The 16,173-nt window shown below is 44.0% G+C and overlaps 1 long non-coding RNA gene across 2 annotated transcripts in view; it reads left to right on the top strand.

The window, feature by feature from the left end:
* The window catches only part of LOC140070628 (uncharacterized), a 559,504-nt gene that overhangs the window by 426,023 nt on the left and 117,308 nt on the right, over window positions 1-16,173 (top strand). For both annotated transcript variants that reach the window (XR_011848963.1, XR_011848964.1), the window contains exon 3: window positions 2,997-3,099. This is a non-coding gene — a long non-coding RNA (uncharacterized lncRNA). The remainder of the gene's footprint in view (window positions 1-2,996; window positions 3,100-16,173) is intronic.

Below are 16,173 nucleotides of genomic sequence, written 5' to 3'. Positions count from 1 at the left end.
ATTAAAAAGTATTACATTTAGTGTGGTTGTGTTCTGTCAATTTAAAAAGCGGAAGGTGCTTGTCCGTTTTTCATTAATGTGGGAATAAGCCATTAGGGTTTATAAACACATAAAAGATTTGTCACATAGATTTCTGAAACTTCAATTGAGAGTCATGCACATGAATCGTTGGAGGCACAGAATATGCCCATGATGCCACACCTGATGTACCATGTCAGGGTGAGTCTAAGGCTGGGTTCACATCTAGTTTTTTGGTATACGTTGTAAGGACACATCAAGCAGATTCCCAACGTTGCCTTAAACTATATGGCACAGATGTATCCCACTGTATGATTATACTGTATTTGATGTATCTGCTCAGAGGCTGGGGGACATTGCATCTGCTCCCCATAGGCCTCTGTTGCCCCCACTGAGCGTATTATGTCACTCAGCAGGAGCCAGCAGGATGGAAAGACGTAGCTTACTATGTCTTTCTATCCTGTCTTTTTCACAGGATGCGTCGTTTACTGAGCATACAGAGGCAACAACTGTGCCTCCATCTGCCAGTATATGTCAATGGGTTCGCTGAGCGTATATATACTTGGGAGCTTTACCAATGTATACGTTGAGCATATACTGAAAACCGGCCTAAAAATATTCATAAACATATAAGTTCCTGAATGTCCTATAACAGTGGTGGTGAACCTATGGCACGGGTGGCAGAGGTGGCACTCAGAGCACTTTCTTTGGCATCCAGGGCACAGAGTTTCCAGACAGGACTCAAAACCTTCTCCTGCCGCCCCCGGGTCACCCAGGATGTGCTGCGATCAGTGCTACTTTAAAGCTACACATCCTTAGCTCCCTGGGACTACAGGAGGAGCAAGGAGATGCAGACAAGGCTGCGTTATTATTGGAGCTACTGCTCTGGGCCCTACAGTTCTTCCTGTTCAGCGGGCCCTGGAAGCAAGCTACAATGATAATCTTAATTTCTCCTCTTTCTTTCAACTGTATTGGTGTCCTGAGGACCCAGATACAATTAAAGAATGTGACAAAACAGGTAGCAACATGTTACTGCTTAAACTGCCATGTTGGCACTTTGCATTTAAATAAGTGTGCTTGGTTGTAGTTTGGGCACTCAGTCTCTAAAAGGTTCCCATCACTGTCATAAAATAATTTCAATAATTCAAATAATTTCAATTTTCAATAAATGATCAAGGCTTGAATAGAAGGGGATGCAAAAGGCACGGTTCCCAAAGTATGTCTCTTCTGTATATCAAAAGAGCACAGGCAGTCCCCGTGTAACATACAAGATAGAGTCTGTAGGTTTGTTCTTAAATTGAATTTGTATACAAGTCGGAACTGTATACTTTATAATTGTAACCCCAACCAAATTCTTTTTGGTCTCTGTGACAATTGGATTTAAAAAATGTTATATTGTCATAAGAACCAGGATTAACAATAAATCTTAACTACAGACACATTTAATAAGGGCTATAGCTGTTTACTATAACCTGGGACTAAAGAGCAGCAAGTTACCAACATCCAGAGGTCCGTTTGTAACTAGGGGTTGTCTGTAAGTTGGGTGTTCTTAAGTAGGGGACCGCCTGTACTCTAAACAGTATGTTAAAGTTGGCGATTCTGGTACAGATTTTGTATTGTTACATGTTACAAGTTAGTAGTTACAAGTATAGTAAATCATGCCTCTATAATCATATATTTAATATCACTTGAGCAATCTTCTGTTTCCAAAAGTTTCAGTTTCTCAGTATTTCAGCTATTTTAGTGTACACACATTGGGGCACAGTTACTAACTCGTCCTGATGCGTCTGATGACAATGCACTGTGCCGCGATTCACTAAGATTGTGCAGCCGATATCCTGCATGTGTCGCTTCCCCGCTCAGGTCCAACAGAGTTCACCATCTTCTTCCTGGTGTATGTAAGTGCTTGGGCTTGCAACACAATTTCAAAGTTAAATCCCACGCTCATTGTGAATTAGTTGAGGGCCTGCCTCCCGATTTCTGTCGCATGAAAACCAAAATCGGATCACGTGCGACACAATCCCCCAGTTAAATACCTGTCACAGCAGCACAAATCCCAAAATCATCGGAAAATCCTACAAGTGTGGCCGCAGACCCTTAGTAAATAAGCCCCATTAACTATTTTATATGCTTTGTAGCTTTGTCTTTGAATAATTTCAAGCATACGGATAATTGTCATCAAACATTAGTTCTCTTTACTGTATTCAGGATAATTGTAACCTTTTTTAATAAAATTTAGCTTTCGCCATATGCTCTATAGCCTTCTCAATGTTTAATAAATAAATAAATAAATAAGTAATTGCTGTTTATGTCACATCTATGTCACAGATGTGAAATTAGCTGAATTTTAATCAAGCTAAATTAGGTCACAATAAATCTTAAGGCTTTTTTTTTCATTTCACCATTTCACAATCCACCATTCAATTTCTTGCACACAGCCAAAAACTTCATTAGATTTTTTAATGTGATTAAATATGGTTAAATAAAATAATGATTCAATAAAAGGGGCTGTTGAAAGGTGTATTTTAAAAAGCTCTAAATTAAAATCTCATTAATATTTCAAGGAGAATATTTGGTGATAGTATCTGTTTCATCTGCATTTTTGACCTGTGGTTTGAAGTTCACAGCAGGAAGGAGATGGTGGGATTTGTTCACTATGGAGTAATTACATATGAATTACTGCACAAGTGTTCAATCAGGCACAATAATTGTACATAAAGTGAATTATTGTTGCAGAACATGTAAAAGTGTGACTGCATTTTGTAATTGGGTGTTGCTGACTTTTACAATGATTTTAAGTAAACCTAATATTGTGTCCTGCAAAATTATTGAACGTCTAGTAACATTAGAATAGTATTTCAATGTCTTTAAATGTTCTTCTTTTGTCTTGAATACATAAACATAAAGAAAGTTATATCTCAATATGTTATGTCATTTACAATTTTTGAAATTATGTCATTTAAATTTTTTATTTTTAGTTTGCTTGGAGATGAACTAACCCTTCAATAGGACAAAAGCCAAGACCTGATATCCAGAGAGAGTCCCTTGGTCGTTTAAGCCAAAAAGAACAGTCATTAACTTGTAAGTAAATGCCCTGCAAGTAAAAAAAATAATAAAACATACAAATTTAGAATGTTAGTATTTGTGAACATTATTAGCTCTAGTTGCTCACGCTTATGGAGGTAGGTAATGTTCACATATCTTTAATAGCTAGTGAAATTAGTAGCCATTATTGCCTATAATATTTTGATATATTTGGAGTGTAGGCTAAAAGTAGCTTGCATGATTTAAAGGTGGGGTTCTACTTCAGAGGTTTAAAAGATCTAGTTCCAGGTTTTTCTGTATTGTAATCCTTCTCTTATATGAGTATATACATTTTATTTGTATTCATTCCATAACACAGCTACCACTTTAGCTTTAATGGTGTGACCCATGTCATACACTATTTCCCAATGCTGACAGATGCTAATAAGAGAACACATCTTGTGAGTCCAGATTACGACCAAAGTCCAACCAGTACATGAAATATCCTGGTATAATAATTTTATCCAGTTGGTAAAAAGATATGGAAAGTAAATTAGCTGAATGCCCAGTTGTTGCCAGTTTGTGTTTGCTGGTAAGTTCCAACATTTTCATAAAACAATTAAAACTTTTTTCATGATCAAATAAAAACGGTAGATAAACTAAGAAGCATGGAGAAAGATCCAGAATGACAGACAAGAGAAACTCTTCAGATTGGGCGGTCTCATCTTTTGTTTTCCAGTAAGCTCGATGAATGGCAGGCAAAATAAACACTTGCTGAAAGCGTATATCAATGTAATTGTATAATTGCAGGCTGCTCTGGCACGATGTGACGTGCTGATAATCAGTTTGAGATGTTGGTTGGCAGAGGCTGCTGTGACACCATCATGGTAGCAGTCAAGCTTTTCTGTTGTACTACCACTACTGATAAGCCTTTGAGAAGTCCCTCTAATTGCCAGTGACATTCGATGCTACTTCAGATGGTGGATTATACATATTAGATACTAGAGTATGGTGACAAATGGTTGTTTTGGTGCCAGCATATCTTGGCATTTTCAACCTTTAGCTTTGCAGCTGTCAGTAACTTTTATATCCCATGGGCAATCAAGGCATGCTAAGAGTTAAAGCTTCAAAATGGCCTAAGGAAGATCACTGTATCATAGTCTAAATATGTTGAGTGGGGGGAAGAACCAAAGGCACAATTATAAGTAATATTTTATGCATTTCACATACGGTTAAGATAACCTATTACTTTGCAGTGGCATAATTATATGAAGATTATGTACTCAGCCCTTGTAACTGTTAGTGCCTTTCTGCCACTTAAGCCTTTCTTTCTTTCAAATTCCCACTTGAAAAAGGGGCCCTACATTGACCCCCGAAATGTATTGTGGTTTTATCTTCTATAACATTAATAAAATAACCTATAACTTTGCCCAATACGACTAATCATCACATGGTGTGCGCTCATCCTTCTGCTATCCACAATCCAGCTGGTCTAGCAATGAGTTGAGGATAATTCTGAGCCTGCACCCACTTGGAGTAACTTAAGCACCTACACTAGAGTTGTGCCATAAGACAAGCACAACTACATGTGGGGATCAGCCTACACGCATATTTGGTGTGCTTTCACCTTACTTATTTACTCTATGCTCTCTGACAGAAAACCAGCAGAAACTATAGAAGAAGTATCCACCAGTTCAGACATCGTCTAAACAGGTTTCAGTAGGTTCCTGGGCAACAGAGTCTCAGAGGACCCTTTTACAGTGAACTCATGTGGCTGCATTAAACATTTAGAAACTAAAGCAATCCCTAACTAAAGCTAAAACTGTTCCATAAAATATTCTCTAGTTTAACATCCCAAAGAGTCCCCTTGTGGTTATTTTACATATAGCCCCCTCATGTTATATTTTATACAGCCCGCTCAAAGTTATATTGTATAGAGCCCACATGGTTATATTATATATAGCCTCTAATAGTTATATTTTTTACAGCCCCACATGGCTATATTACATATAACTAGAGATGAGCGAACATGCTCGTCCGAGCTTGATGCTCGGTCGAGCATTAGCGTACTCGAAACTGCTCGTTGCTCGGACGAATACTTCGCCCGCTCGAGAAAATGGCAGCTCCCGCCGTTTTGCTTTTTGGCGGCCAGAAACAGAGCCAATCACAAGCCAGGAGACTCTGCACTCCACCCAGCATGACGTGGTACCCTTACACGTCGATAGCAGTGGTTGGCTGGCCAGATCAGGTGACCCTGGGATAGACTAGCCGCTGCCCGCGCTGCTCGGATCATTCTGTGTCTGGATGCCGCTAGGGAGAGAGCTGCTGCTGGTCAGGGAAAGCGTTAGGGTGCTCTATTAGCTTACTGTTAGGCAGGAGTGATTCTCCAAGAACCCAACAGCCCTTTTTAGGGCTACAATAACGTTATACTTTTTTTTTTTTATTTGCAGCTAGTACCATATTGTGAGGAATTTGCAGGGGGACTTGCTACCGTTGTGTTTAGCTCTTAGTGACACACATATCCACCTCAAACACCAAAGTGGGAAAATTTATTAGGGGTTTGATTTCAATTAGGCACAGTCTGCCATTTACTTTTTATTTTACGTTTATTTTTTTAATAACTCAGTGTCATCTCATCTTGCATAGTAGTGTGCTTTCATACTTGGCTAGAAAATAGCCATAGGAGAATCCAAACGGCTTACTTACGCCTACAGTAGCGTTATATATATTTGATTTCTGGTTGATCTGCTGGTGGCTGTACTTGCTGCAGTGCATCTACTAGCAAATTGTGAGCAATTTGTAGTGAGACTTGCGACCGCTGTGTTTTGCGCTTAGTGACGCACATATCCATTGCAAAGACCGAAGTGGGAAAATTTATTAGGGGTTGGATTTCAATTAGGCACAGTCTGCCATTTCCTTTTTTATTTTACGTTTATTTTTTTAATAACTCAGTGTCATCTCATCTTGCAAAGTAGTGTGCTTTCATACTTGGCTAGAAAATAGCCATAGGAGAATCCAAACGGCTTACTTACGCCTACAGTAGCGTTATATATATTTGATTTCTGGTTGATCTGCTGGTGGCTGTACTTGCTGCAGTGCATCTACTAGCAAATTGTGAGCAATTTGTAGTGAGACTTGCGACCGCTGTGTTTTGCGCTTAGTGACGCACATATCCATTGCAAAGACCGAAGTGGGAAAATTTATTAGGGGTTGGATTTCAATTAGGCACAGTCTGCCATTTCCTTTTTTATTTTACGTTTATTTTTTTAATAACTCAGTGTCATCTCATCTGGCAAAGTAGTGTGCTTTCATACTTGGCTAGAAAATAGCCATAGGAGAATCCAAACGGCTTACTTATGCCTACAGTAGCGTTATATATATTTGATTTCTGGTTGATCTGCTGTTGGCTGTACTTGCTGCAGTGCATCTACTAGCAAATTGTGAGCAATTTGTAGTGAGACTTGCGACCGCTGTGTTTTGCGCTTAGTGACGCACATATCCATTGCAAAGACCGAAGTGGGAAAATTTATTAGGGGTTGGATTTCAATTAGGCACAGTCTGCCATTTCCTTTTTTATTTTACGTTTATTTTGTTTAATAACTCAGCGTCATCTCATCTGGCATAGTAGTGTGCTTTCATACTTGGCTAGAAAATAGCCATAGGAGAATCCAAACGGCTTACTTACGCCTAAAGTAGCGTTATATATATTTGATTTCTGGTTGATCTGCTGGTGGCTGTACTTGCTGCAGTGCATCTACTAGCAAATTGTGAGCAATTTGTAGTGAGACTTGCGACCGCTGTGTTTTGCGCTTAGTGACGCACATATCCATTGCAAAGACCGAAGTGGGAAAATTTATTAGGGGTTGGATTTCAATTAGGCACAGTCTGCCATTTCCTTTTTTATTTTACGTTTATTTTTTTAATAACTCAGCGTCATCTCATCTGGCATAGTAGTGTGCTTTCATACTTGGCTAGAAAATAGCCATAGCAATAGGATAGCATCGTTTGGTTTTAAAAACTAAAAAACACAAAAAAAAACAAAAAAACACAAAAAAAAGTTAAAAAAAAATTAAAGTTATAACTCTCATTTTAAAAATGTTTAACCCGAGGGCTAGGGGTAGAGGACGAGGGCGGGGACGTGGGCGTCCAACTACTGCAGGGGTCAGAGGCCGTGGTCCTGGGCGGGGTGAGACACCACCTGCTTATGAGGGAGCAGGGGAACGCCGCAGAGCTACACTCCCTAGGTTCATGTCTGAAGTTACTGGGACCTGTGGTAGAGCACTGTTGAGGCCAGAACAGTGCGAACAGGTGATGTCGTGGATTGCCGACAATGCTTCGAGCAATTTGTCCACCAGTCAGTCTTCCACGCAGTCCGCCCATGTCACCGAAATCGGCACTCCTCCAGCTCCTGCACCTCAGCCTCCTCCCCCCCTCATTTTGCCCCCTCCAAGGAAAATTTGGCATTTGAACCGGCATACTCTGAGGAACTGTTTTCTGGACCCTTCCCACAGTCACAAACCACTTGTCCGGTTGCTGCTGAGCAATTTTCCGATGCCCAGGTTTTCCACCAGTCGCAGTCTGTGGGTGATGATGACCTTCTTGACGTAGTGGAAGAAGTGTCTAAAGAGGTGTCCGACGATGAGGAGACACGGTTGTCAGACAGTGGGGAAGTTGTTGTCAGGGCAGGAAGTCCGAGGGGGGAGCAGACTGAGGGATCGGAGGATGATGAGGTGACAGACCCAAGCTGGGTTGATAGGCCGGGTGAACACAGTGCTTCTGAGACAGAGGAGAGTCCTCGACCAGAACAGGTTGGAAGAGGCAGTGGTGGGGCCAGACGGAGAGGCAGGGCCAGAGCTGGTGCATCAGCGCCAAATGTGTCAACTAGTGAAGCTCCCGTGGCGAGGGCTCCTGCGGCGAGGGCTAGATTTTCAGAAGTCTGGAGGTTCTTTAAGGAAACACCGGATGACCGACGGACTGTGGTGTGCAACCTTTGCCAAACCAGGATCAGCAGGGGTTCCACCACTACTAGCTTAACTACCACCAGTATGCGCAGGCATATGAATGCTAAACACCCCACTCAGTAGCAACAAGCCCGTTCACCTCCGGCCGTGCACACCACTGCTCCTTCCCCTGTGTCAGCTGATAGTCAGCCCCCTGCCCAGGACCCTGCCACAAAAACCCCATCGTCGCCTCCACGATCCTCCACAGCATCCACCAGCGTTCAGCTCTCCATACCCCAGACGCTGGAGCGGAAACGCAAATATAGTGCAACCCACCCGCACGCCCAAGCCCTTAATGTCCACATCTCCAGATTGCTTAGCCTGGAGATGCTGCCCTATAGGCTAGTAGAGACCAAGGCCTTTCGCAACCTCATGGCGGCGGCCGCCCCTCGGTATTCGGTCCCCAGCCGCCACTACTTTTCCCGATGTGCCGTCCCAGCCCTGCACCAGCACGTGTCAAACAACATCATCCGTGCCCTGACCAACGCCGTTTCTGACAAGGTCCACCTGACCACGGACACGTGGACGAGTGCTGCCGGGCAGGGCCACTATATATCGCTGACGGCACATTGGGTTAACTTGGTGGAGGCTGGGACCGAGTCTGACCCTGCGGCTGGTCATATACTGCCGACGCCGAGGATTGCGGGGCCTACCTCGGTCCAGGTGTTTCAGGCCTACTATGCCTCCTCCTCCTCCCACCCCTCCTCCACCTCCTCCTCCTCCGAATTACCATCGTGGGCATGGCGCCATCAGTCGGTAGCTCTAGGCACAGCAGCAGTGCCGTCGCTAAGCGACAGCAGGCGGTGCTCAAACTGCTGAGCCTAGGCGATAAAAGGCACACCGCCCAAGAGCTATTACAGGGCATCACGGCGCAGACTGATCTGTGGCTGGCACCGCTGAACCTGAAGCCAGGCATGGTTGTGTGTGACAACGGCCGTAACCTGGTGGCGGCTCTGCAACTCGGCAGACTGACACATGTGCCATGCCTGGCCCATGTGTTAAATCTGATAGTTCAGCGTTTCCTCAAGACATACCCCAATCTGTCTGATTTGCTCGCGAAGGTGCGCCGCATCTGTGCGCATTTCAGGAAGTCCAGCACAGATGCTGCCACTCTCAGGGCAGCGCAGCGCCGCCTCCAACTGCCCGCTCACCGACTGTTGTGCGACGTGCCCACGAGGTGGAATTCAACACTGACCATGTTATCCAGAGTTTACCAGCAGCGCCGAGCGATTGTAGACTGCCAGATGTCAACTTCCACCAGAACTGGTAGTCAGGTCAGTCAGCTTCCTCAAGTCTACAATGAGGAGTGGACGTGGATGTCTGATATCTGTCAGGTGCTGAGTAACTTTGAGGAGTCAACACAGATGGTCAGTGGCGATGCCGCCATCATCAGCCTCACCATCCCGCTGCTTGGCCTGTTGAAAAACTCTCTGATCAGCATGAAGTCGGAAGCTTTGCGCTCGTCACAAGAGACGGGGGAAGAAGATTCCCTTGTTGATAACCAAAGCACCCTTAGGTCTGTTTCTCAGCGCATATCGGAGGAGGTGGAGGTGGAGGAGGATGAGGAGGAAGAGGAGGAGAATGTTGGCGAGACACAAGAGGGGACCATTGTTAAGTCCTTCACTGTTCAGCGTGTATGGGCAGAAGAAGAGGAGTTGGAGGAGTTGGAGGAGGAGGAAATGGACAGTCAGGCCAGTGAGGGGAGTGAATTCTTACGCGTTGGTACTCTGGCGCATATGGCAGATTTCATGCTAGGCTGCCTATCCCGTGACCCTCGCGTTCAAAGAATTTATTCCAGCACCGATTACTGGGTGTTCACTCTCCTGGACCCACGGTACAAGCAAAATCTTTCCACTCTCATCCCTGGAGAGGAAAGGAGTGTGAGAATGCATGAATACCAGCAGTCCCTGGTTCACAAGCTGAAACAGTATTTCCCTTCTGACAGCGCTAGCGGCAGAGTGCGTAGTTCTGCGGGACAAGTAGCGAGGGAGAGTAGGCGAGCAGGCAGCTTGTCCAGCACTGGCAAGGGTACGCTTTACAAGGCTTTTGCCAGCTTTATGTCACCCCAGCAAGACACTGTCACCTGTCCCCAGTCTCGGCAGAGTAGGGCTGATCTTTACAGAAAGATGGTGAGGGAGTACGTAGCTGACCATACCATCGTCCTAAATGATCACACAGCTCCCTACAACTACTGGGTTTCAAAGCTGGACATGTGGCACGAACTGGCGCTGTACGCCTTGGAGGTTCTTGCCTGCCCTGCCGCTAGCGTCTTGTCCGAGCCGGTTTTCAGTGCAGCTGGTGGCATCATCACCAATAAGCGTACACGCCTGTCGACTGACAGCGCTGACAGGCTGACGCTTATTAAGATGAATAAAGCCTGGATTTCTCATAATTTCCAATCTCCACCAGGTGAAGGAAGCTCAACCTGAATAATTTATCCACTCCTCCTCCTCCTCATTTTCCTCCTTCTCCTCCTCTTTGTACAGTAAAGCAGAGGAAACTGGCTATTTTTTGACAGGGCCCACTGGCTCTAGCTATAGTACTTTATGCATTTAATTTTTCTGGAGGGCCACCTACCCGGTCCTCTGTTTTAAACAATTTTTGGGAGTGCCACATACAGGCACTCAATCTGTTCAATTTTTCTGGAGGGCCACCTACCCGGCCCTCTGTTTTAAACAATTTTTGGGAGTGCCACATACAGGCACTCAATCTATTCAATTTTTCTGGAGGGCCACCTACCTGCTCCTCTGGTTTGAAAACTTTTTTGGACTGCCACATACAGGCACTCAATCTATTCCATTTTACTGGAGGGCCACCTACCTGCTCCTCTGGTTTGAAAAGTTTTTTGGACTGCCACATACAGGCACTCAATCTATTCAATTTTTCTGGAGGGCCACCTACCCGCTCCTCTGGTTTGAAAACTTTTTTGGACTGCCACATACAGGCACTCAATCTATTTCATTTTTCTGGAGGGCCACCTACCTGCTCCTCTGGTTTGAAAACTTTTTTGGACTGCCACATACAGGCACTATCCAAATTAAATTGTCTCCATAGCAGCCTCCACACGTTGTCTCCATTGCTACCTCCAAAAGTCGTCCATATAGCTGCCTCCATACATCGTCCCCTTATCAAACGAGGTGTGTCAGGCAGAAATTTGGGTTGTTTTCATGGATTCCACATCAAAGTTGTTAACTTTGTCGCCACCCTGCTGTGTTATCCACAAAATATACTGGCAAACTTTTATCATTTACCAATATTATTTCAGCGCTTCTTGCGCATCTGTTTACATTCCCCTCACCCGGCATATCCTAAACTTATAGGAACGCTACTACACTTGATCTTATACAAAAGGTTCTTAGAAGTGCTGTTTGGGGAGTAGCCTAGAGACAGGGGCTTGGATTGGCGAAAGCTCGCCTGGCAGCGGAGCGCCAGCTCCATGCGCATCATGCGCTTCTTGCGCATCTGTTTACATTCCCCTCACCCGCCATATCCCAAACTTATAAGAACGCTACTACACTTAACTTGGTGCAGGCTGGGACCGAGTCTGACCCTGGGGCTGGTCATATACTGCCGACGCAGAGAATTGCGGGGCCTACCTCGGTCCAGGTCTCAAAGGTCTAGTATACCTCCTCCTCCTCCCACCCCTCCTCCACCTCCTCCGAATTACCATCCGTGGCCATGGCGCCATCAGTCGGTAGCTCTAGGCACAGCAGCAGTGCCGTCGCTAAGCGACAGCAGGCGGTGCTCAAACTGCTGAGCCTAGGCGATAAAAGGCACACCGCCCAAGAGCTATTACAGGGCATTCCACATCAAACTTGTTAACTTTGTCGCCACCCTGCTGTGTAATCCACAAAATATACTTGCAAACTTTTATCATTTACCGATATTATTTCAGCGCTTCTTGCGCATCTGTTTACATTCCCCTCACCCGCCATATCCTAAACTTATAGGAACGCTACTACACTTGATCTTATACAAAAGGTTCTTAGAAGTGCTGTTTGGGGAGTAGCCTAGAGACAGGGGCTTGGATTGGCGAAAGCTCACCTGGCAGCGGAGCGCCAGCTCCATGCGCATCATGCGCTTCTTGCGCATCTGTTTACATTCCCCTCACCCGCCATATCCCAAACTTATAAGAACGCTACTACACTTGATCTTATACAAAAGGTTCTTAGAAGTGCTGTTTGGGGAGTAGCCTAGAGACAGGGGCTTGGATTGGCGAAAGCTCGCCTGGCAGCGGAGCGCCAGCTCCATGCCAAGATCCAACTAACATAGTTTTAACTGCAGCACCTTTAATCTACTACTAGTTCACTGCCTCCATACATGGTCCCCTTATCAAACGAGCTGTGTCAGGCAGAATTTTGGGTTGTTTTCATGGCTTCCATGTTAACTTTGTCGCCACCCTGCTGTGTAATCCACAAAATATACTGGCAAACTTTTATCATGTACCGATATTATTTGAGCGCTTCTTGCTCACCTCCTTTGGTTCCTCTCTGCCACCCATTGGTTTGAAGCCTGAGTCCATTTAGGGTATGTCGCCATGACACTCTCTAGCCTGCTGCCGCTGCCTCTGCATGCCGTCCCCTATAGTGTCAGGGTCAATTATTGGATGTTTTAGATGCTATCTAGCTTCATTCTGTCACTCTGTCATGGCCATGCTGTTGCCCATAATTTTGGCATAATGGTGCGATTAAGCAGCCTCAGAGGCATCCATGCATGCTGCCCCTGCTGTTTCCTGTCCATTTCCGTGGTGTTTCCATCCTTTTCTGAGGTTCCCAGATGTTTGGCCAAGCTTCCCTGTGCAGAGCCTTGGTCCCCTTGAAAAATGCTCGAGTCTCCCATTGACTTCAATGGGGCTCGTTATTCGAGACGAGCACTCGAGCATCGGGAAAAGTTCGTCTCGAATAACGAGTACCCGAGCATTTTAGTGCTCGCTCATCTCTACATATAACCTGCTCATAGTTCTATTAAATACAGCCCAACATGGTTATATTATATATAGCCCCCTCATGTTATATTTTATACAGCCCGCTCAAAGTTATATTGTATACAGCCCACATGGTTATATTATATATAGCCTCTAATAGTTATATTTTTTGCAGCCCCACATGGCTATATTACATATAACCTGCTCATAGTTCTATTAAATACAGCCCCCTCATAGTTAGTTATATTATGTACAGCCCCACATGGTTATATTATATGTGGCCCCCTATAGTTATATCATACACATCCCCACATGGTTATATTATATATAACCCCCTCCTAGTTATATTATATACAGCCCCACATGATTATATTATATTATATATAGCCCCCTTATAGTTATATTATATACAGCCCCACATGATTATATTATATATAGCCCCCTTATAGTTATATTGAAGACGTCAGCATCATATAGGGGGTATCTGGATTTCAGTACAGCATGGCATCAACATCTGTGCTTAGGTAAAATGAAATGTGCATGTCATATAAATGCACTCTAGGTGTTTGTTATAGATTTGCAATCTCCTATATATACCAATTACTTCATATAACCTAATAAATACTTTGTAGCTGCGTTCTATGAAAACTATCCCACTCAGTGTTTAAAGTTTAGATATTAAGCCACAATCAAACAGGTGTAACCTAAGAACACCAGATTCATCAAATACGTGTGAACCGTTCTGGGCAAGAAAACAACTTATCAAACAATTGACATTCATCCTGGCTATTCAATAAACTCCCAAATTATGGATTTCATGCAGCTATTTCTTACTCAAACTAGGTGTAAACTATTACCAGATGTTTGAACGGCTCCCTATATGTCAGCTTGGCAGTTGTGTTAAAGCATGATGTACTGACCCCAGAACAAGGCCCCCTTTTCTTTTTTGCAGTTAAAGCTATGGCTCCATACAGTGGTGTCTGCTGTACAGAAGGTGATTTAAAGGCAGAAGGAAGGCTTCCCGTAATAAGCTTTGAACATCCAGAGCTCAGTAAAAGAGCATTCTCCCAGGAGAATATCTCACAATTCTGGGGAAAACACAGGATCAAAGGAATTAGGTGCCTTCAGAGTGCAAATTCTAAACTGCCATTCAAGCTTGGCACAAATTAGTGTTTCTTTTATTAGACTGATTCTGTAGAATTTGTGCTGTGCTGATTCTATATCTTAAAGCTCTGCTATGAGCGAGATAAACATGAAACACATGCGGACACAGGAAACTCCCTTGGAAACACAAGAAGGTGCACAAATAAACTTTACGTTGTTATAAAACAGGAGACTTTGGGTCAGGTTTTGGCAATCCATGACCCTTTACATGCTCCAGCATGCAAGAACAACTAGAAGTTCGTCTTATAGAGAGGTAGAAAGGCCTTAGAACCACGTGTACTACTACTCAAGAAAATCCATTCTTCAGAGTTGTAATAAAACACATAGCTAATAATACTGTGTCCCTTGGTCCTCATACAAATTAAAGGGAACCTGTCATCAGCAACTAGCCTAATAAACCACTACCAGTATATTGTCAAACAGCATAAAACCTTCTAGTTTTTGTTTCTTTCAAGGTCCAGTGTAATGGCATCATCCAGAAAATCAACTTTGAAATGAGATGTAAATTGGTTGTATAAAGTCAACGAGGCGGAGAGTTTAGCACTCAAGTCAAGGTGGGGAGCTCTGAATGCCTCCTCCTTTGTGATTGACATTGAGCATCACATTTGAGGACATCTGGTTAGTGATGTCTCTGGATGCAGGACCATCATTTACTGAACAGTGAAGAAGGCATTATAAGAGAGAGGAGTGTTAAAATATCCAACTCCTTCACTTGGTACAAACCAATTTACATTTACAAAGTGAATTTTCTGGATGATCCCACCACACTGCGTCATAATAATAATAATTCCTTTATTATCATAGTGCACACAGATTACGAGCGCGAGCTTCCCAAATCAGTCCCTGTTCCCATGGGGCTCACAATCTAATCAACCTACCAATATGTTTTTGGATTTTGGGAGGAAACTGGAGGACCCGGAGAAAAACCACGCAAACACGGAGAGAACATACACACTCTTTGCAGATTGACCCTGGGACTTGAACCCAGGTCCCCAGCGCTGCAAGGCTGTAATGCTAATCACTAAGCCACCGTGTCATGAAAGAAACACAATCTGGGAGGTGTTCAGCTGCTTGACAACATACTTCTAGCGGTTTATTAGGTCAGTTACCGCTGAGAGATTCCCTTTAAGGTCTCATGCACTCGAATGTGTAATGGTGCTCAGCCGCCAATGTCAAATACCCCACAAACAAGGGATCAGGTTCCCCTTCTCGCAAAGTGCACATAAGGGGTAAGGGGGATATTTATCATATGAGCGTCGGCGTATGTTTGCCCCACCGCAGCATTTTCGCATTGCGTTACATCATGAGGCTCCAGCCTCTTGATGTATTGGGCAGGGTGCTGCGCAGGGTTTGTTCAACGAGTTTATTCTTTTCACATGTGAAAAGTCGCCGACAGCAGCGAGTACAGCGGTAAAAGGATTTATGTGCTTCATCCATATCTATCCCTCTATATCTTTCATATTGCATGTCTATCTTATATGGCATATTTGGCTTGCTAGCTAACTCATGTCTCTTTATCTTACACTCCAACAATCTCATATCTGCATATCTTCTACCTCACATCGAGACACTATCTGCAAGTCCCGCAGCTTGCTCACACCTCCTTACCCTACGTCATCGACTGTCGGTTTAATGATTACACATATGCCTACGGCTGCCATGCACGGTATCAGGAAACGAAGCAGTAAAGCCGCACATGCGCCGTAAGCATTTCTGTTATAATTCAGCCAACAGCAGGATGACGTAGGGAAAGGAGGTGTGAGCAAGCCACGGGACTCGCGTGTATGTATCTGCCCACCTTGACTCACTAGACTCTCTGCCTGGTTACCAGGCAGAGAATAAATGTTAATTTTTTCCTTTTCTGTAAAGCAATTTTATTAGATGAAGAAAGGTTCCCCTTATGCTATAAGGGCTGCATGGGAACCTGTCCGCAACTTAATTTTTTCAAACAGCGGTGACAGGTTCCCTTTAATAATAGACCCCTGGATATCTTCATTCTTCTTGTGCTGATAATAGTTACCAGACACTATGTATATATATATA

This window comes from Engystomops pustulosus, chromosome 7 (assembly GCF_040894005.1).
Source record: "Engystomops pustulosus chromosome 7, aEngPut4.maternal, whole genome shotgun sequence".
Classification (NCBI taxonomy): domain Eukaryota; kingdom Metazoa; phylum Chordata; class Amphibia; order Anura; family Leptodactylidae; genus Engystomops; species Engystomops pustulosus.
This window is presented reverse-complemented; position numbering and strand designations above follow the sequence as displayed.